The sequence below is a fragment of the Papio anubis genome, chromosome 15, assembly GCF_008728515.1.
Source record: "Papio anubis isolate 15944 chromosome 15, Panubis1.0, whole genome shotgun sequence".
Lineage (NCBI taxonomy): Eukaryota > Metazoa > Chordata > Mammalia > Primates > Cercopithecidae > Papio > Papio anubis.
Window position 1 is genome coordinate 14,759,909 of NC_044990.1, and position 22,661 is coordinate 14,782,569.

The window sequence follows — 22,661 nt, forward strand, 5'->3', positions numbered from 1 at the left end:
CTGAGAATTAAGCATCAGTGGTGGCTGGGAGCAGTGGCTCACGCCTGTAATCTCAACACTTTGGGAAGCTGAGATGGGAGGATCACTTGAGCTCAGGAGTTCAAGACCAGCCTGACCAACGTGGTGAAACCCCATCTCTATTAAAAAAATACAAACATTCGCCAGGCATGGTGGCACGCGCCTGTAATTCCAGCTACTTGGGAGGCCCAGGCAGGAGAAGGCTTGAACACTGACCCCTTTTTTAGATGCGAGGGGGCGACTTCTGTAGACAGCCTTCGTGAAGAGAAATGCTTTAATTTTCTACTGAGAGTAGTGAGGCGCCAGCCACTGGGCTTCATCTTTTTCACAGGTGGTGTCTCATTTCATATTTAAAATGACCCTGAAGGGGTGCTTGAGGGGAGGGATACCCCATTTTCCGTGACGTGATTATTACTTATTGCATGCCTGTATCAAAGTATCTCATGTATCCCATAAAACACATACACCAACTATGTAACACAGCAATAAAAAAATTAGATGACCCCGAGGAGCAGCGCTACCTGGTCTTTTCACGGATGAAATGGGAGGAGAGAGAACACGCCTAATCCGCACTGAGTAACGCGGACACAGCGGGGCAGCCAAGATGGAGGCCAAGTCTGTAACACTGGCTGCTTTTCCCTTGGATTTGAGGTAACCCAAAGCTATATGCTCCAGAGGCCAGAAGCTTAGAGTGTGAAGAGGTGCTTTCTTAATGTATTACTGATGTCTGAACATTTCTAGAGCTTTTATGGCACGGTCTCCTCCCCGCTCCCCACATCTCTCTCACTAGGGACAAGGAGCACCCCATCCTCAGGGGTCCCCAGTCTCAGGCCAGCCTCCTGCGTGCTGTGCTGGTGAAGGCAGCCCCAGCCACCTGCTAGATCTAGTTCTGGGCCCCACTTTTGGACATTTCTTGTTCCTTATTATTTCCCTCTTTCCCCAGCACCTCCCAGTCCTGATGGGGCTGGAAGACCCAGCCCCACTGTTTCCTCCCTCTAACTCTAAGTGGCCGGAGTGCCACTGTCCTCAGCGCTGGGATGCATCGGCCCCTGCCTCACCCACTGCCAGGCTGCAGTATGAGATCCGATCCCCAATGTGACCTCAGCATGCTGACATCAGCCCCCGCAGTGGGGACCCCACGCTCAGGCTGCTGGCGACACCGTGGCCTGATGCGTGTGCGAGGCTGGGGTGCCCGTTTTGTACCAGGGCTGTGCAGCCAGCTGCTCTCCCCTCTTGCAACACCGGTGCCAGCCCTCCCCCTGTGATGCAAGAAGGCCGCCTGGATGAGGTCTGTGCACTCACTATGTGGCCCAGCCAGATGCCAAGTCGTAGTGTTGGGGAAGGGAAAAAGTGTTAACTTTCCATTCAAATCTATCAGCTTAATATTTATTATACCATTTATGATCTATTTTTTTTTAAGTCCCAAAGAATGGTCTAACAGAGCTCTCCCATTGCATGCAGATGGCTTTCTCTGTATTCATTCTGTCTCGATCTGTGCTTCTTAAATCTATTTTACAACAGCTGACCTGAAGTTACAAAAACCGTTGACTCCTGTCTTCTGAAATACTAGTGTGTCTTGACAAATAGCAGTTTCCATGGAGATGACAAAGGAGCATTACCCATGTTGCAATGAGCTTCTGATTTTATCTTGAACCCTTAGCTTTAAACCACAGCTCATTCATTATTCATTTGCAGTAAGGAAATGGCTGCAGCCCAGAACATTTCAGGAGACCTGAATAGTTGCCGCGGCCCAGAACAACTTACAGGGTATCATTAGCACACGCCATGAGGGACACGGACTCCAGGATCTAAACAGCCATTGGAAATTGCCTGCAGGAGCTCTCTCACCTGCAGGCCATCTTCAGCAACGTAAGTGTAAATTTTCAACAAACAATAAATAGAAACTTTACAAATTAGCCCATGATTTAGAAGGTAATAGGGGTACAGAATCCATAACATATTGACTATCTCCAACACCTACCGCATGCTCTACTTTTCCGAATTGACTATCTCCCCTTCAATAGACTCCCTTAAGATACATGTGTACTGGAACAGCTTGTAAATTTGCTTTTTGCAAAATATCTATACTTCGGAATTTCAAAACATGACTTTAGTATTATTATTATTTTTTTTTCAAGACAGAGTTTTGCTCTTGTTGCCCCGGCTGGAGTGCAATGACACAATCTTGACTCACTGCAACCTCCACCTCCTGGATTCAAGCGATTCTCCTGCCTCAGCCTCCTGAGTAGCTGGGATTACTCGGGAGATGGGTGGGTGCCCATCACCCACCCGACTAATTTTTGTATTTTTAGTAGAGATGGGGTTTCATCATGTTGGCCAGGCTGGTCTTGAACTCCTGACCTCAGGTGATCCACCTGCCTCGGCTTCCCAAAGTGCTGGGATTACAGGTGTGTAATCCTATTACTACACCTGGCCATTATCATTATTTTTTAAGAGGCAGGGTCTTGCTTATAGCTCACTGCAGCCTAGAACTCCTGGAGTCAGGCAATCTTCCTGCTTCAGCCTCCTGAGTTGCTGGGATTACAGGCATAAGCCACCACACCCAGCAAAACATCACCTTTATAAAGACTTTTCTTTACATTTTTCACCGTTGAAGAAAATATTTAATTTTTAAAAATAACGGATACGTGATAAACTAAGAGTTGGTAGGTGCCAGATATACCTTTTTGTTTTTTCAAAGAAAGCACAGCTCCTGGGGTAATCAGTCTTAATTACATTTTTTACGTATGTCTACTGAAAATATGAAAATTATATCTGAAGGTGGCACACTCATGATGAGAATGTAAAAAACATAGAAAATATATTTGTGGTCCTAGGTCCTAGTTCCCAAGAATGTCTTCCTATTTAAACCATGTGTTAATTGTTTCCAAGGATATAAAAGTAGGTTGAATATCAGAGTACAAGTTGTACTAATACTAAATACCAAAATACAGATTAAAAGTAACTAATATTTGTGTGTATTTAAGTCATAATTTTTAATACTACACTATGGCATCTATTAATGCTGGACAAATTGCCAGCATCCTGCAAAAATCCTCCACCTTGCCCAGGCCTCTGAAGCACGTCCTTTCTCCCAGAGGGGGCGCTCTTTGATGCTCCAGAACTTCAGTCCCAATTGGCTCTTGGGCCTCTGATCTCTGCTTGAGCTCTCACTGTCTCTCGGTTCATCTTCAGTTGCAAGGCTCCCAGGTTACCTCTCCACCCCAGGTCACCTCTCCACCCCAGGTCACGCCTGGCCAATCCCAGCCTTCTCTGAACTTGCTCTGCAGTGGAGACAGTGGCTGTTGGTGTAATAAACACCCATTCTCCACTTGGTTCCTAGATACAGAGCGTAGGACTTTCAGCTGGGCTTACAAATCTCTGGATCCCTCACAGCACCTATGTACAGTTGTCTACACTCAGTGAACGCTCTAGATTAAGTCAGGGCAGATGGTTTTCAAGCTCATGTTGAACTCCAAGCAAGACTTCAAACGTTACTATTTTTGTTGGTTTTTAAACAGACAGCCAATGTGGGGAATTTTTTTAAGTGACATATTTCTGAATATTCCCACCAAGTTATTTTGAATCTGATAAATTCTCTTTTACATAATGTCTACAAAGTAGGCCTGGAGAATACAAAACTGACCATGGAGAGGCACTGTTTCAAATTCCTGCTCTGGGAGATGACTGCCTCAGGCCTCCTGATAGACCAGGTTCCTTACAAGGCAAGAGGACATACCCTCTCCTTGATGATGGAGTTCAGGACATGCTACTCCAAAATATGGCACCTTGTCACTTGAGAAAAAGCAGAAATGGGATGGTCACTCTCATCTCACCCACCTCCCCTTCTCCCATTAAGCAGGTCATAAGACCCTCATGGGAGAGGTACCCTCTGTACACCTAAAGAAAAGTGCCTCAGACACAGATGCCAAGAAGAACCTGAACAAACAAGCCTTGCTAAGTTGCCCCCACCTATTACTATTAGATCCGACCTTTATCCAATCATACTTCTCCATGACTGTTCACTCTTAAACAGACTTAGCATAAAAACACACAAGTTTAACTGCTTTTTTAGGTCTTCATTTCCTTATGAAGACTCCTGTGCCATTTAAAACTTAGATTAAAGGCTGGATGTGGTGGCTCACATCTATAATCCCAGCACTTTGGGAGGCTGAGGCCAAGGATCACTTGAGCTCAGGAGTTCGAGATCAGCCTGAGCAACATAATGAGACCTCGTCTTTATGAAAAATTTTAAAAAATTAGCCAGGTGTGGTGGTGCATGCCTGGGGTCCCACTTACTTGAGAGGCTGAGCTGGGAAGATCACTTGAGCCTAGGAGGTCGAGGCTGCAGTGAGCTGTGATCATACCACTGCACTAGAACCTGGGCAACAGACTGAGACCCTATCTCAAACAAACAACAACAACTTATGTTAAGTACATTTGTATGCTTTTTTTTCTCATTAAACTATCTCTTGTTATAGGGGCCTCAGCCGTGAACCTAGGATGGAAGAGGAAAAGATTCTTTTCTTCCCCTCATTTGCAAATCCAGGTCTGATTCCAGATTATTTTGTGAGCTTAAAACTGACTACCCTGTTCTAACCTCATATGAAAAGCTACTCATCTATTTGGGGGGAATGCTAGGAAGATCTTACACATGGCATTGATAAAGCTTTTTTCTAATGCCTGGAGAGTGCCACATAAATCACCTAAAATGTCAAATAAAAGCCTAAATGACATTTTTAATCATAAAAAATTATGTTTTATGATTACACTGGCTCAGTAGATTTTGGTTTAATTGCCTCTCTGAAAAGTCCCAAGGCAACTGATAACTAATGAACAAATCCTTTCTGATCTATAATGAAATCATAGATTATAGGGGTTCCCACACTCATACCTTCTAGTTCACACTTCTTCCTTCTGAAAATCTCAATTGTTAACAGGTTGACAGACATTCAATTCTGTTGTTTTGAAACGCAAAGTAGTCTGAATCCACTTAAGAGACAAATGATCCCCTTTGATGTGGGAAAACATGCAAGGATTTGCTTTTGTAAGCCATAGTCTGACAAAGATGAGGAGTTCCTGACAGTACATCCAGGCTCACGTTTCAAACTGAAGAATTACAGTGCAACATGTTGACAGTACTAGGATGTGGCTGCCATTCCTTACTTTGTTTGCTTCCTTCAAAAGAAAGTGCTTTTTTTTTTATGCTGGAGGTTTAAAAGAGGAGTTAAAGGTGAAACAAAGGGGTTATACAGACAAATTTTGTGCATTTCTAACTTTGTACTGGAAATGTACTCCTGACTTACTGCAGTCATCTTGAAGCCTAAAATCAAGATCATTGGCCTTGCTGGTTTTACTTCTATCAATGACCACAACTGCCCCAGTCTCAAAACCTCTGCATCATTGTTGCCCAGTATGATCTTATGTTCAATTTGCCTGGGACAGTCCCAGTTTGTGCTTGTTTTCCCACCGTCCTGACCAGTGTAGCATTTGTCTTGGAAAATGTCCTAGGTTGGACAATACATTTTATGATGACTCTATTTTTCCTCTTTCCCCTGAAAATCCTGCTCCTTTTTCCTTTGTGTGACCTGGTCATTCATTCCTTTATTTTAATTCTACCACCTTTATGAACTGCACTGATATACTACTCCCCCATCAGTGACCTCCAGTCTCTAATCGATAATACACATGAAGCTACTGCTCTGAAGCCCTGGATATCTTCTCCTTATTTAATGGATTAAATCCAAATTTAGGCATTCAAGATTTTCACATCCTGGTCCTTTTGCTGTTTCTGCAGCCTTGCCTGCAATGTCTCCCTGATGTAATATGTGGGTCCAACACAGTTGCTTGCTCAGCCTCCTACACACTGTCATATGCATCTGCTTCTGTGATCCAGCTGCTCAAGCTGCTCTGCTCTCTCTTATCTAAGACCTACTCTCCTTTCAAGACCAACTCAACTGTCACTTCCTCCCGAGAGATTTCTCTGCTGTCCCTGCCTTCGATCAATCACTTCTACATGACGCTTCTGCAGCAAGTAACCTCACAACTACTGACTGAGCACTTAGCACAGCCCACCTTGCATTCTTCTCTGTCTCTTTCTTACCCCAATTCTGTCTCTCCAGGTAGACCTTAAACTCATCAAGAGCAAGGATCTTTTCTTATAATTTTTCTTATAATTATCTTTCCTCCAACAGTCGCCAAAATCTGCTGACAGAAGGCAGGAGGCAGCATAAAATACAGGAAAAGCACTGAACTTAGCATGGTTTGTCTTAGACTTGCCACTTACTAGCTGTGAAACGTGGGGAAAGGTTTACCTCTCATCCTTAGTTTCCGCATTTACACACTGGGGGATGAGGATGAAACCAATACCTGCCGTGCCTTCATTACCAAGTGGTTGTAAGAATCAGGTAAAGTGAGTCTGTTCTGAATTACAAAGATTTATATACATGAGGAATTAGTTAACATATTTTTAATGATGGTAATAACATCAAAGACATCCAGCCACAACTTAGTCAGAGCTACCCATCATATGGTGCTTCAGAGACACATTAGGACCCAGCTGAATGCATCTTGGGCAGGTTTCAGAGAATTTGAATTCAATTCCTTTCTCTGAACATTCATGAGGGAAAAAAAAAAAAAAAAGCTAGGACAAGTATCAGCCTTGAGGCTGCCATATTTCATTTCCTCTCTTCAAAGCCAAAGTCTTTAAAGAGCTCACTGTGGAATATGAAAGGCAGAAGGCGTGAGGGAAAGTGACCAGTTAACATCTCTAGTCCTTCCAGCATTTCAGACTATTTTCAAGTCCTTTTCTCTCATCTGCAAAACATCCTTTTGAGACACTGGAACCAATACTATGAGCCCTTTGAAAAAAAGAAAAGGGGAAAAGTAACATGCAGCTTCCAAAAAAAAAAAAATCTAAGCCATTTAGCAGGAGTAGGTTGGGGCATGGTGATTTTGGAATCAGTCACACTTTACAATTCCAGCTTCAGGCTTGACTGAGGTGTTCCAGGTGGGCAGCTCTTCTAGAACTTTCCATGTAACAGAAGTCTGTGCATTGATGGATGTTTGTGGCAGGAGCCAAGCGAATTAGTCAGATAAAATGTAAGCGTGAAAACAGGAAAGTGGTTCTCCTGAAGTTACTTTTCTAGCTGTAAGCTTCCCACACCACAGAATAGTCAATCACATTACAGTCCACAAGAAAAACCTGAAAGAATCATGTTCAGCTGACCTCAAACCACATCTTCTTAGCTAATAAAACATCCTTGCATCAGCTCTTGAGAACACAAACTCAAAGCTAATATAAGATACCAATTTTGCAAGACAGTTTGCCCCTGGTAATTATACTAAAAATAAAAAAAGGCAGCCAACTGGTGAGGTTGTCTGTTCTTTTAGAAAAGATATTTCATGTTCCCTGAAGCTTCATTATCAGTGATTGGCTTGGATGAATGGGAGGCTTCCAACAGCTTTTACCCAAGACCAGGCTTGACAAATGCGGCATGATTTTGGCAGTGCTCGGGCTCTGATTCAGTCTTCAAATGTCTGGCATGGAACATGAACTTCTGAACCTGACCTGAAGCTATTATGGGTTTTAAATTTTCAAGCAATTGCATCATTAAGCAACCAGCATGCGATGGCATTACTATCTTATCCACTGCCTAAATACCACAATGCATTTAAAGGCAGTTGACATAAATCAGCAATGAAAGGCACAGATGATGGCAATAAGAAATGGCCCATCATTAAGGTTCATTCAAAAGCATACAGGTTGGAACTGCAGCACATTCAATTTTAAAATGCAGATATGACACAAATTCAGAAAGCTATGAAGAGCAATTTGTGAATTTTCACCAAATAGCATATGCTCTGAGAAATTTTTGTCTAAATGTTCTCCAAGGTGGCTTTGTAGTAGTGGAGTTTCTTTTCTTAAACCTCTGCTCCAAGAAAAGAGACAAAGTATCTACATTCAATTATAACTATAAGAACTTTCTTTTTCACCTCAAATTACCAATATTCCCTCATCTTTTCCAATAGCATATTGGAAAGACACAATCCAAATGCCTGTGTCTACAAGGATTCAGTAGGGGGAAATGATTTGACTTAACATTTGAGTGAACTAAGTTCACTTTATTATGAAATCTAATTCTATCCATTTTCAATATACTAGTTACTATGGGGCAATATTTTTAACGGGTCACACCAAAATATAATAGAAAGGAATGTAAACAAAGCAGAGGACAAAGAGAAGAAAACCAGTCTGGTAGTTTTATTAGCAAAACCAGAAAGAATAAGAACATTTTACGTTCATATAAATGTTCCTTTGTCTTCTTTTTTTTTTACTGAAGCCAGTTCAAATGTCGAGGAACAATCTGGGAGGCTCTTCGATTTCAGTGATGGTTAACAGAAAATTATCATTCTGAATGGAAATTTCACCTCTTCCCAACTAATTAGAATACACTGGCTTTTCTGACTAAATCACAGGTGAGCAAATAATAGAAGATTGCTTATTTTTAGCAGCAGGCCGTGATAGACAACCTCAGAAAAGATAAACTAACCCATGTACGTGAGATCACACATTTTTACTATAAATCTTTGTTTCCTGGCTGGTCTTATAAATGCAAATCTAGCAGAAACGTTACAAACATAAGCAATAAGATTAAAACAGTTTTCCTAAAATACCTTCCATATTATACTTTAAGGCCAACAATATTTTCAATCTATTTTATTTTTTATTTTTATTTTTTGAGATGGAGTTTCACTCTTGTTGCCCAGGCTGGAGTGCAGTATTATGCAACCTCCGCCTCCTGCGTTCAAGTGATTCTTCTGCCTCAGCCTCCCAAGTAGCTGGGATTACAGATGCCTGCCACCACGCCCGGTTAATTTTTGTATCTTTAGTAGAGATGGGATTTCACCAGGTTGGTCAGGCTGGTCTCGAACTCCTGACGTCAGGTGATCCACACCCCACCCCGCCCACGCCCAACCCAGCCTCCCAAAGTGCTAGGATTCCAGGAGTGAGCCATCGCACCCAGCCAATCTATTTTAATTGTAAATAAAATCATCAGTGCTTTAAGAGGGAGAGATAGATTAAGGCCTCCCATCTTTGTCATTCACTCCATTGTGCTAGTATTGCAAACAGCACCATGTGCAATGCCCATTCCCACTTGAGATGGTTAATTTTATGTGTCAACTTGGCTGGGCCACAGGGCCCAGGTATGTGGTCAAGCACTATTCTGGATATTTCTTTGAGGGTGTTTTTAGATGGGATTAACATTTAAATTGCTAACTTAGAGCAAAGCAGACTGCCGTCCATAATGCAGGTGGGCCTCATCTATTGGTTGACAGCTTGAATAGAACAAAAGGCTGACCTCCATGAGCAGGAGGCCATTCTTCGGCAGACTTGAACTGCAACATCAGCTCTTCCCTGAGTCTCCAGCTTGCCCGCCCTCCCTGCGTATTTTGAACTTACCTGTCTTGATGTTCACGTGAGCCAGTTCCTTAAAACAAATCTCTTTCCATATATATATATATATATATATATATACACACAGATCCTATTGGTTCTGTTTCTGTGGAGAACCCTGATTAATACACCACTTATCTGAAGGGTATTATCCACTCTATGCATCATCTTTTGTACATTTGCTTTCATCAATATGGACGGCATAACTTTATTTTTGCCCATTTAATACTGAGGGTGAGCATTTGACCTGTTGGCCACAAAACTATAGCTATTTACTCAGAGCTTCTATTTTTAACACTCTGATTCCTGTGCTATTTATTTTGCATGCAGTGAAGCCCTTTAAAGCCCCTTAACCACTTCCCTACATTTGCATGCAGGAATAGTCTCCTCCTGCTAGAAAGCGAGTTTAATAATGCTTTGAGTTGAAGGTAGGATGGAAAAAGTCAATTAGCTTCCAGAATGGCTCCCTTCTCCTTGGGCTACACCTTGTGGTTTGAAATTAAATCCATTATCAGCTTCATCCATACACAAATGCAAAGCCAAGGCTAGCCCATTTTGGATAATCTCGTGATCTTCTCCACTAAACATGAGCACAGATTGTCTGGATCAAGTTCTTTTTAATGATGAGGAAATACGAGATTTGTTACTAATGAAAATAGGCCCCAATCCAACTAAAACCTACGCAGATATGATTGTCTTTAATTTCTTTTCTCATCTCTCATTTTAAGGGGAAAATCATCATAGAGCAGAAGTCCCAAAAACTTGCTTTGGGGGCAAAGAACATTTTCCCTTTCCTGGCTTTTTCCAGCATGAATGGAACATGCATGGATCTAATTTCACAGGCTAATTTCATTCTGACAATGGAAAACAGTTAAACAGCCAATCATGTGTTTACATCTATCAATAGTTTTTAATACCGATGATCATGAGGTGGTGTTGGCCTGATTAGTTCAGTCCTAACCTAAAAATGACTGATTCCTAATGAAAACGTTCTTTCTCATACAGAACATTCCAACTATGGTTGTAAGTCGTGAAACTTGCAATGTAATAGTCTTTAAATCAGATATAAAACAACTTCCCTCCAAACTAAAACTAAGCAAAAAACCAACCAAACAACAAAGTATGCTTCTCGTGGATTAATTACTGGCAATTGCTTTGTTCCATTATACAGAAATACTTTGACTAACCAGAATGCATAGGTCCTGGCGTGTTGTGGGTAGCTTGGTGAATCAATCTGAAGTTTAGCATTTCTACTTCCAGCTTTATTACTGATATTTAAGGTAAACCACAACCAGTCTACTTTCCTGCTAAGTATGGTCAGCAGTATCCCATGTTCTGATTGCTGATCCAGACCATTGTTGGAGTGCCATCATCAATCAATTCTTCTTTTGACATGCTGAGCTTCACTCCCACCTTCCTCAGTGACTTTAGTTACTGACCCCCTTTTGAGTATTTTAGTATCCCTTCAACTGCCCTTAAGTTTTAAAATAATTTTTAAAATTCTGAATAAAATTAAAAAGTATAAGAAAGTGTACAAAGCTTAGAAGAAAAATCGGCTAACGATGTCCTTAAAGTACAAAACTACGACACAATACACTCCTATTGTCAGAAAATGCTAAACATTTTGATAAATAATATCATTATTAAAATAAATGCCCTTCAATAGCTTTTCTTCTTATCCTAAAAAGACAAATAGAGCCCTTTCATAATCCTGTCCATTCACTACCTCCTGCGAATGCAGAAACCTCACACCCATACTGACGGGTCTCACAGGAGGCACCTCACAGCCATACCAATAGCTCTTCTGCCTCCTTGGGTCCCTGTTCTCCAGCCCATGCATCTCTACCAATCTTCCTTCCCCCCAATTTAGCCACTCAGAATCATCATACTTATGCCAAACTCTGGGGCCCAGAGTGGTCTTCTTGATCATTTCTAGGCAACCAAAAAATTCTTCCCTCTCTCCTTATCCGTTAGGCTCTCTTTGTTTCCCTGACAGAAACTCACTGTCATGTACACTGCAGACTTTCAATAAATATTTGTTGAACTGAAGATAACAGTATTGTGATTATGCTTTTCAAAAAAGTACCCTAAACTTTTTAGAGCTATACCCTAAAATATTTCCAGATAAGATGAGAAGGTGCAATGCACAAAGAATTTCAGTTAAAGCTGCAGTTATTACAGAATCACTACAAAAATATACTGAACATTTACTACTTTTTATCACTAGGCAGTGAGTCCAAAATATATGAGAATAAGATAAACACTAATTTAAGTGGCGATAAAGGATTTTGATTTTTAGGTACAATTTAAAAATTCCCCAAATAGGCCGGGCATGGTGGCTCATGCCTGTAAACCCAGCACTTAGGGAGGCCAAGGCGGGAATATCACCTGAGGTCAGGAGTTCGAGACCAGCCTGGCCAACATGGTGAAACCCCGTCTCTACTAAAAATACAAAAATTAACCGAATAGGGTGGCATGCACCTGTAGTCCCCGCTACTCAGGAGGCTCTGGCTGGAGAATCACTTGAACCCAGGAGGCAGAGGTTGGAGTGAGCCCAGATCATGCCACTGCACCCAGTCTAGGCAACAGAGCAAAACTCTGTCTCAAAAAAAAAAAAAAAGTCCCCAAATAAGTCTCTGCTCCCACAATTACACTTCTCTTGAGTAGTCAATGGATATGACATTCACTCAGCACAGCTGCCAGCCTGCCTGTTCCAGAGCTGGGGTGAGCTGAACGGAATCCCAAAAGTTCCATTTCCCAAAAGTTTGGCACACTGTGTTTCCCAAAAGTTTGGCACACTGTGTTTCTTGAGATGATAGTCAATGGTATGGGTGGCCTCACCCATTTTTCCTTCTCTCTTTTTCTCTCTCTCCCTTCAAGGACAATTTGGAATAGAAAATCACTGCTTCTTCCTCTCAGGACCAGCAAGCAAACCCCTTCTATCTGGCTGAGCAAGGCCCTCCCTGCCATCAGGGAGACAGATTCTTTCTCCAGAGGCCTCCGGCTTTCATTCTTCCTAATTTTGTTTTCTTGACATAAAGAGAGCTATTATGAGGCTGGAATTTCAAAACAGCAGCATTAAACTAAATTCTATTCTCCTCATTACTGCTATCTGATGTCTTATTATGCCCTAATACCAAACTCTTCTTGGAGGAAATTTGTAGGAGACCTGTTGGGAGATGGTCTGGAAGGATGATGCTTGGGGTCTGCTGACCTGCAGCTAGAGCTAATCCTAGACTGTTGCTTACAAAACTACTGACTTTTATACAAAAATAGCAGCAATCATTGCTGAAATTTCCCAATCCACCCAAACAAGTCTTACACTCTAGGAAGCGAAGTGTTTGCATCTGGCACAGTGATGTGGGAAGAGGGACTAATTACTTGATGTGGCTAAAATAGGAAGGAAAGTAAGTAATTACAAGCCTTAAGTCAAGTGAGGCCTTTCCCCCACTTCACCCCTAACCTTGACTAGCATTCTTCTATTACGTGGCCAGACTGCCCTATTCCCTCAGTTCTTCCATGTAATCCTCAAGGCAAATCTTAAACCCCACACAATCTAAGAGGCTTATTAATGGCCCTTCCCCTCAGTGATGACTTCCTCTTTCTCACTGGGCACTTACTCTCTACTGTCATTTTTTCCCCACTGTGAGTCCTAGAGTTTCTATCATAACTTAAGGACAGAAACCAAATCAGCTATCTTTGGATATCAAGCTGCGAGAGCACTCTCTGGCATGTCCCAGTTGACGGCGGTTCTAGGGGTGAGGATGAAGAAAGTCTAGCGGTCTGACCGCATCAGCAGCTAGGCATTGCAGGGGACAAGCTTCATCACCGAATGGCTTTTGATTTGTAACACATTTTCATTCGCAAGGCTGCATTAAGAGCAGGATACCATATTTTAGTATCTAAAATAATATTAAATATCATTATATGAATTAGTATTATATACCATTTACATACCATTAAATACCATTACTAAAATCATTGAAAGTAACCTAACTTCAAAGTACTTTAAAGATCATTTGAAACGCCTTCTTGGGGAGTTTAGACATCATAAATAAAATAAAGCCATTAAGAATAATCACATCCTGTTAACCATAGGATGTTTTACAAGAAAACAAAAGTGAAAGAACCACCCTGAATATGTTCCTATGTATAAATGCAGGATCACCTATTATCTGATTTGATATTGCCAGTACTTAGCACATAGCTGACATTCAACAAATACATGTTGGTAAACTGAATGAGTACACGTGAATTGTTTTCACATTTACTATTTTTAATACATTAAGTATGTACTCTACACATTGCTATAAAAGTAGTATGCATAACTGATTTTTTGTTTTTTGTTTTTTTTGAGATGGAGTTTCACTCTTGTTGCCCAGGCTGGAGTGCAATGGCACGGTCTCAGCTCACCACAACCTCCGCCTCCCAAGTTTAAGCAATTTTCCTGCCTCAGCCTCCCAAGTAGCTGGGATTACAGGCATGTGCCACCAAGCCCAGTTCATTTTGTATTTTTAGTAGAGACGGGGTTTCTCCATGTTGGTCAGGCTGGTGTTGAACTCCTGACCTCAGGTGATCCACCCGCCTCGGCCTCCCAAAGTGCTGGGATTATAGTCGTGAGCCACTGCACCTGGCCGCATAACTGATTCTTTAGGAGCAGTAACAACACACAAGGTTGAAAGAAACATCCAACAGCAAAAAACAATGCTACCTTTTTGAACAGACAATAATTCTTTCAGCAACATCAAGGTAATAACGTTTAATGGAAAGAACCAGCTGCCTATGAATCAAGAGATTGGGTTCCAGAAGCCTCCTGCTTTATGTGTCCTCGTGCAGGTCATTTCACTCTCCTGCACCTCAGTCTCCTCCTCTGTAAAAAAAGGGGCTGAGGCCAGACGCCTTTTCAGGTCCTCTTCCTCCCTGATCTTCCAAGGATGCTAGGGCTCCTTTAGCATGGAACTCAACACCACACCCCTTGTCTGCTAGAAGACATCTCACTGACTTTGTGTTTTAAATGGAAAGGATGTATGGCATGGAATATGATGTGTACCCTACAAGTGATAAAGTAAGGAGACAAAAGAAGAACTGTGTGGGACCACACGATGAAAAATGTAAGACTCATCACCCTGGAGAATCTCTAAACAAAGGTTTCCTTTTAGTTAAGTTTTTATTTGTTGGGTAATTTTTTTTTTCTTGGAAGATGAAAGATCAGAACCCACAGCCTGGACCTTATTGAATCCCTCTTAATTAACTGGGAATGAAAGCCCATCATTGTACAGATCAAGCTAATTGGAAGCTTTGCTTGGTTTCTTTTCAGTATCAACTAGATGAAGCCTGGACACACTCTTGCCTTTTTGTGGTTGTACAAAGAACTGTTTTTAGCTTGGATTATCTACCTTATCCCCTTTTAGGAGGACGGTGAGGTTGGGTAAGAAAAATCTCTCTAAAAACAACAACTCCACTCACAAGGCCAGGTAAAATGTATGATAAGAAATATCCAATTTGTATTCTTGGTGATGGCCAATTCAAGGCTTGCTTTAGGCAATAATTGAAAGCCTATATAAGCACAGGCTTTTTGGTCTTTTCAACATTTTTCTTTAAGCCAAGTGAGGTGACAAACATTTCCAAAACAAGTACAATACAGTTAATTTAATGTGCTGGTAACTCCTACATTTTAAAAGTGTTCTGAGTTTCAATTTAGTGTCATCCAATTTAAGTCAAAGGATTTCTCCAGCAAAACCTAGCAACCAATATTCGCTAGAATAATATGTGCTAGAGAATAAAATGAGTTTGAAATGTATTCTAAAATAACCCTTACAGCTAATTTTATCCTTCAACGTTAAGTAACAACAGATTCTCTTGGAGGAATGGCAATCTTTTTTAGGGTTTAAAAACTTATTGAAATGCTAATGCTACATTAAAATTTTGTTTCCAATGAGGCATTTTAAGCAATAAACAAATAAGAAAAATTGAAGTATAGTTTTATGTTGGGACACAGAGAGAAGATCATCCTTGCTGGGAGATCAAGAATTATAAAACAAATATTGAGGCCAGTAGAAAAAGGCCATCTCTGGCTCATCTGCAAATATATATGTGTGTGCACATACATGTTCTTTTAGGTTGTTGCTTCTTTCAACCATCCACCATCCTTGTGACGACCACATGATTTAACTAATTGTTTTAAATCCTGTGCGAAATTAACTTAATAAATTATAAATTCTGAAAGAGTGACAGTTCTTAAGAAATCATAAAAGGCACCATTTCAACTCTAAGGAAAGCTTTGGCTGCACCCTGAGGGCTGGGGGAGGCCTTGTCATGGCAGCCCCCTGCCCTGGTCTGTACTCTTTCCCACTGTCCTCTCCACGTGACCAAAGCCAGTGGGTCTGGTCTAGGGAGCCTAGGCAGATCTAGCAGTGTGTCGTCTTCTCAGCAATCTGCCCATGTTTTCTAAACTATCTGATCTCGTCTGAGACTAGAAAGCCAGTTGCATAAACTATTGAATGAGCATTTTGATGCCAAGCTGATTCCAGTCAATCTCATGTGATTTTGGTGGGTGTGAGCTAAATTTTCCAGACCAGAATGTTTCTGGCGCTAAACCTTGGAGACCAAGGAGGAGAAACTGACCTTGAAGATTTTCATTCTGCCACAGACACTTATAACAAAGAATCACAGAACTAGTGCGTGTGTGTGTGTGTGTGTGTGTGTGTGTGTATAATCCATCCAATTTGCTATCCTTCATATTATAACTGGTTTGGAGAAACACGTGTCTCATACACTGCTGGAGAAATGTAAACTTTACTTTACAAATCTTAGTGGAAAGCAATTTTATGACATATAACCAGAACCATAATAGGCTATTCAATTTAACTTCTTATAGGTTATCATAAGGATATATTTGAAGATATAAGAAATATTTGCTGAGAGTAGGATTCATGGCAAGATTTGCTTATAAAGGCTGAAAATAAACTGGAAACAACATAAATAGGCAATAATAGGGTATTGCAACATAAGTTAGATTTATACAAAATATATAGCCTACAAAAATTATGTTAAAGAATATTGATTGAAAAACTCCACAATATATGGCTAAGTCAAAGGTTACAAAAGGTTACAAAACAACATGTACACCATGACTTTATTTTCCTAAGAGATATATGGCCATTCTGAAAAGTTTGGAAGGATTGAAAAGATATGTTATGAAAGTAGTTATGATTTTTAAAATTTAATTACCTGCATTTTCTGTCACCAATTTTTCTAATAATGAGCACATATTGCTTTTGCAATTAAAAATTTAGGTTTTCTTATTAAAGAAAGAGGAATGAGTAAATAAAATTTTATATCTTTATGTTAACTTTAGAGTGTGTTGTTTGTTCTAAAATAATCATTCTGAAAAGAAGCAAAATAAAACACAAGATTAAATATAAAAAGTCACAGAATTGATAACAAAATAATACAGTTGTCTAATACTTTGCCTTAATATAGGCCCTCCTTGATTATCAGAAGGAAATCAGTGTCAGCTTCCTTTTTGGAAAGCCACATCATTTTCTGAACTGTCTCTAATAATTCAATATGTGATCACAAAATTATTCCATTGTGTCTGCATTTCCAGAGACCACCTAAAAATAGAGCTCCTAGAACATTTCACAAACAACCTTTAAAAATTACAAAAAGAAAAAAGTTACATGCACTAGTTCTGGAATATTAGCTCAATGAAAGCAGGGGCTTTTATCACTTACTGCAGAATCTCCACAGCCTAAAACAGGACCTGGCACATAGTGGGGGCTCAATAAATATTTGTTGAATAAATGAAGGGGTAAAGGACTGGGGTGGGGGAAGAGAAATAGAATATAAAGTGAAAATACACCAAGAAATTTCATGTTATCTTAAAAAGAGAATACTCAGTGAGGCACAAAATTGCTCATACGTTTTTTGTTGTTATTTTGTTTGTTTGTTTGTTTGTTTTTCTTTTTTGAGACAGAGTCTCGCTCTGTTGCCCAGGCTGGAGTGCAGTGGTGTAATCTCAGCTCACTGCAATCTCCGCCTCCAGGGTTCAAGCGATCCTCCCACCTTAGCTTCCCAAGTAGCTGGGACTACAGGAACACGCCACCATGCCTGGATAATTTTTGTATTTTTTTGTAGAAACAGGGTTTTGCCATGTTGTCCAGGCTGGTCTCAAACTCCTGAGCTCAAGTGATCTGCCCGCCTCAGCCTCCCAAAGTGCTGGGATTACAGGCGTGAGCCACTGTGCCCGGCTTGTTCGCAAGTTTTAAATAGTAATAGTTGCTACCATTTATTGTCTACTGTGTGTCAAATGCTTTATTTATGTTAACTTAATATACACAACAATCTGGCTAAGTATTAATATATTTACAAATAAAATTGTGGCACTGAAATTTTGCATCATTAGCATGAAACTAATACAAAGAGACTGGTAAGCCCAACAGAGCTTTAATGAAATGCCACTGTATATGATTTTTGCCATAAAAAAACTGCCAAAACTGCAGTCAAAAACCGCATTTACTTAGAGGTTTCTAAATAAGTAACTTTCACATGTGTCTTGAAACATAAACAAGAAGTTTGAGTGCCAGCTGATTTAATGGATTATAACTTAAAAGTGCGTGTAAGACTGAGTATTTGGAAAGGGTAGCTTAATGTTTCTAATAAAAGATATCTATTCTAAATGTAAAGAATAATAAATAAAATGTATATGTAAAAAGACTTAACAAAAAACAATGATCACTCATTATCCCACCCATTTTGGAGGCCAGCAAAGGTTAACAATGTGATGATCACATATAAGGAAAATTTAGTAAATAATCTTGCATCATGAAAGGCATATGTCAAACTATTACTAACTTCATTTTAAGGTCAAAGAGAAACAATAATAAAATCTAAAAAGATGGGAACATGCTTTCAAAAGGATATCAAGTAACACTCCATAGGTATCTCTGGAAAACATTAGAAAAGGGTGCAGGGAAATATGCTATTCAATGGCAAAAGCTGTAGCTGCTGCAGGCAAAGTGATAGCAAAGAGCAGAGATGGGCTAGCAGCATGGCGGCAAGCTTGTATTGCTGGAGCTGGTAAAGAAAGTTCAGATTAGTAGCACTGTTTACAATAGCAAAGACTAGAAACCAACCCAAATGCCCATCAATGATAGACTAGACAAAGAAAATGTGGCACATATACACCATGGAATACTACACAGTCATAAAAAAGAATGAGTTCATGTCCTTTGCAGGGACATGGATGAAGCTGGAAACCATCATTCTCAGCAAACTAACACAGGAACAGAAAACCAAACACCACATGTTCTCACCCGTAAGTGGGAGTTGAACAATGAGAACACATGGACACAGGGAGGGGAACATCACACACTGGGGCCTGTTGGAGGGTGGGGGGAAAGAGGATGGAGAGCATTAGGACAAATACCTAATGCATGCAGGGCTTAAAACCTAGATGACAGGTTGATGGGTGCAGCAAACCACCATGGCACATGTATACATATGCAACAAACCTGCATGTTCTGCACATGTATCCCAGAACTTAAAAGAAAAAAGAAAGTTTGGATTACACAGAAACTTTTAGGGAAATCATGCATAAAGGAAAAGGAAGAAAATGTGAATGAAGGCAAGCATCTTTTCCAGGGAGCCGCACCAAGGAGCTGGGAGACCCACAAACCAGTGGGTAGACAGACACACAGTTTAGGGAAATGCTATGAGAACCTCTGGTTTAAACTGGGAAGAGAAACAAGAAGGACCACAAAAGCCACACCTATGTGTGAAACTATCAAATAAAGCATGAAACCTGATACACTGTACCATGACATTACCACATTTGTATGTATGTTTACATTTATATTTTAGCAATCCAAGGCCCTCTTGTGAAACAGTTTTTGCGTGCTCTACAAAACCTGCTTTGCCACTTTCCATGTTTAAAGACACCAGAGGCTAGGGCTTCCCAGGAGAGGGGAAAGGAGAGGGCGCAACCCTGAAAGGAGATGCCACGGGGGAGAAAAAATTACTTCATTTTGTTGCCTGAGAAACTGATTTGCAAGCTCTTGGGCAAAGAGCCTTCTGTTTGGGGTGGCCTAGATCCAGGAGCAGCTGTGGAGGATAGACCATGAAGTTTGGATCTAGAGGACTCAGGTTTAGGGCAAAAGCTAGCTGACCCCGGTCAAGTAACTTACAGGTTCTTAGCTTAAGTGTTCCCATCTATAAGATGGACTATGATATTACTATGAGAATCAGATAAGAGAGAATATATTTGAAAGACCGTTTTGATACCTTTAAGTATTTGGAAATACGAAAATGTCCGAATTGCTGTTTCCTATGCTCAGATTCATAACCTAATGCTTTCAAGTTCCATAAAGATTTATATCTTGATGAAAAATTTACACGAAGAAATCAAGATTTTACCACTTAGGGAAAGTGAATGTGAATGGGAGGAGAGTGTGCCCAGCGGCCAGCAAGGCTCATTGGTCGACTCTGCGGCATGCATCCGCCCAGCGATGTCATGGATTGACTGCTCACCACTCCTGCTGAGCCTCAAAGCAATTTTGAATGGCTGTATTTCGCAGACCTTTGGGAACAGCCTCAAACACCTGAAATCATGAATATCAAATCCATGAATGCCAATAGTGCCTTCTTACCAATAAAGCTTAGTAGAGATTTTTAATATTTCACAGTCAGAAACTTCAGCCAACACATGCAATTTGAGTGTTCTAGAATAGTGTTAGTAGGCTACAAGGCAGTATTAACACAAATGTGAATATAGAATCATACAGTCTTGAATTTGCAAAATCTTTGTCCAAGCCCTCTCTGTTCCCAGCAAAATCTCAGCCAAATTCCCTTGGAGAATCCTCAGGATATCTTGGGGTTGTGAGTAGAGATGAATATTGCATGCTGGAAAGCTCTAAATAGTCTTAAAGAAGAGCAACAAACAGGAAGGCAGATGAACTACACTAAGGGAACCGGAAGATATTCTATATTGTAAGAGTATTGAATATATTCTATTCCCTAAAATAATATTTCCTTTAGGATCTTTTCCAAATCCATACTATTTGTGAGTAGAAAAACTCGTAAGGAGAAAAAGAGCAAAAGAAGAACATAAACATCGAAACATAAATCTCTAAGCCATTGCTACCTTCAAATAACTAATGAAACAGATTTGTTCTAAAGAGCATATCCATCTGATCACTTTTGGCATACGATAAAACTTAATGAAATATTTAACTATGTTATATTTAGTATATCTTGGATGATCTTTGACTTCTAGGAAGTTAGGGATCATTATTTTGTGTGTCCTATACAAACCGTGAATCATCCTGACTATAAAGGCAATCCTCAGGAGTAATTAATACAACTATTAGTTTATAAAACTCCACATATATATTTAGGTTTCTTCTTATGAACAAAATATATTTCCAATTATACCTAAATGCAGTGTCGATCATTTCCAATCACTTAACTACTAACAGGATGCTATTTTTGACACTGACCTTCTCTTTAAAATTTTATAGAGAGCTGAAGATCATATACACAAAAAGCATGTTTGAAAATGTGAACAGGCTTAATTCTTGCCACTGGAAAGGCTGGCTTCTCTTCCATTCAAATGAAACTTACTTTGCATTCTTCTTCAGGATTATGATATTTCAGAGAGCAACGTTTTTTGTTGCCTTTACAATTTTAAATTACAGCTGATACGCTGTTTACCTTATTTTGCCATACCTAAAATGCTTGCAACCTATGACTGTCACCTAATGGCAACCTGTGAATGACTAACTAACCTAATATAGATGAAAGCCCAATCCTGATGAACTGTTTCCGGAAAAGGTTTTCATAGGAGAAATGTTACCAAAGCATTTGCAATCTCTTGGAGTTGCTGGGGAAAATAACAACAGCAACAGGTAAGGCAGGTAAACTGATCACACTTCTCTAACTTTATCTAGCCTATAAAAAAATCAGTCTTATAATAAGAACAAATATGATTGAGAAAAATAGTCAAATTATTCAGTGTATTAGTGTGTTTAAGTGGTGTATATTTAACAAGAAAATAGATGTTTAAACTTAAGCTACAGACTCATCAGAATTTCAAGTAAATCACACGTTTTTGACCTTGCCCTTTCCATTAACCCACAGAAGAATGTTCCATGCATAATTCAGTGGTGGCTTCCTCTTATCCTTCAGATCCTAGCTTAAACATCCTTTTCCCCTACCATGTTCTAATGTTCTATTATTAATTCTCTCTCTCTCTCTCTCCCTATCTCCCCCACACAATTTTTGATGTGACTGTGTCTGCTTCATGGGAGCAGTGACTATGTCTGTTTCATTCACCAGTATATTCCCAGCCCTTGGCATATAGCAGATATTCAATACATTAATGAGGATTAATTACACCAACATCCTCCAGATTTCTTCAGGAAATATGAAGTGCCATCTCTCATCTGCAATGAGTTTGAACCTGTGTTTCCTGAAGCTTTTCTGTTTAGCTTGAGGGTTAGGGACTCCCCATGTGGGATCCTTCCTTAGTGACAAGCCTCAATGATGAAAGAAGGGGGAGTCCCCCAAAGCTGTTTTGCAGTAAAGCATGGGTAAACTAGCACTTTAGGAATGGAAACCCTCAAATAAGCCAGCTTTTTAATTTTTTCCAATGGGTGAATTCTGGTGTCTGGCATAGAGCTTTGGAAACAGAAGGTATTTAATATTTATTATATTAAACTACCAATATTACCATAAGTTATTGGACTAGATGGAACTTAAGTTTTCTTTCAACCAGAGCTTCTATGGTGTTATGATGTCAACATGCCTAACAATGAGCCTGTCACAACCTATTTTCAATCTAGACCCCCTCCTAAAGTGGCCCTTAGTCTGTAAAAGGCATCAATATCCAGTCATTAGCCTATGCTACCAATCTAGGGCTTACCTGGAATCCATTTCTTTTTTTCACCACCCACCCCTGCCAACCAGTGATCATTCCCAAAGGACTTTATTTTGTGTCGTGTTTTTTAATCCAATTGCCTTCTCCATCTCTCTTACTGACGAGTTCAGGCTCTCATTGTATTTATTCAGACTAGAGATGAAAAACATCAATTTTTTTAGAAGACTATTCTCATGACCATATTTAGTCTGTCACACGTCTGCAAATCTAAGTATAAACGGGTTTAGAAATCAGAACCAGTTAACCAGC

The 22,661-nt window shown here is 40.1% G+C and overlaps 1 protein-coding gene and 1 long non-coding RNA gene across 5 annotated transcripts in view; one reads left to right on the forward strand and one right to left on the reverse strand.

Annotated features, from left to right (window-relative positions):
• The window catches only part of DCLK1 (doublecortin like kinase 1), a 353,771-nt gene that overhangs the window by 219,197 nt on the left and 111,913 nt on the right, over positions 1 to 22,661 (reverse strand). The window lies entirely within an intron of this gene.
• Positions 1,802 to 8,422, forward strand: LOC103879168. The gene is made up of 3 exons (XR_639655.4): positions 1,802 to 1,887; positions 4,500 to 4,567; positions 8,361 to 8,422. It is a non-coding gene; the product is annotated as an uncharacterized LOC103879168 (long non-coding RNA).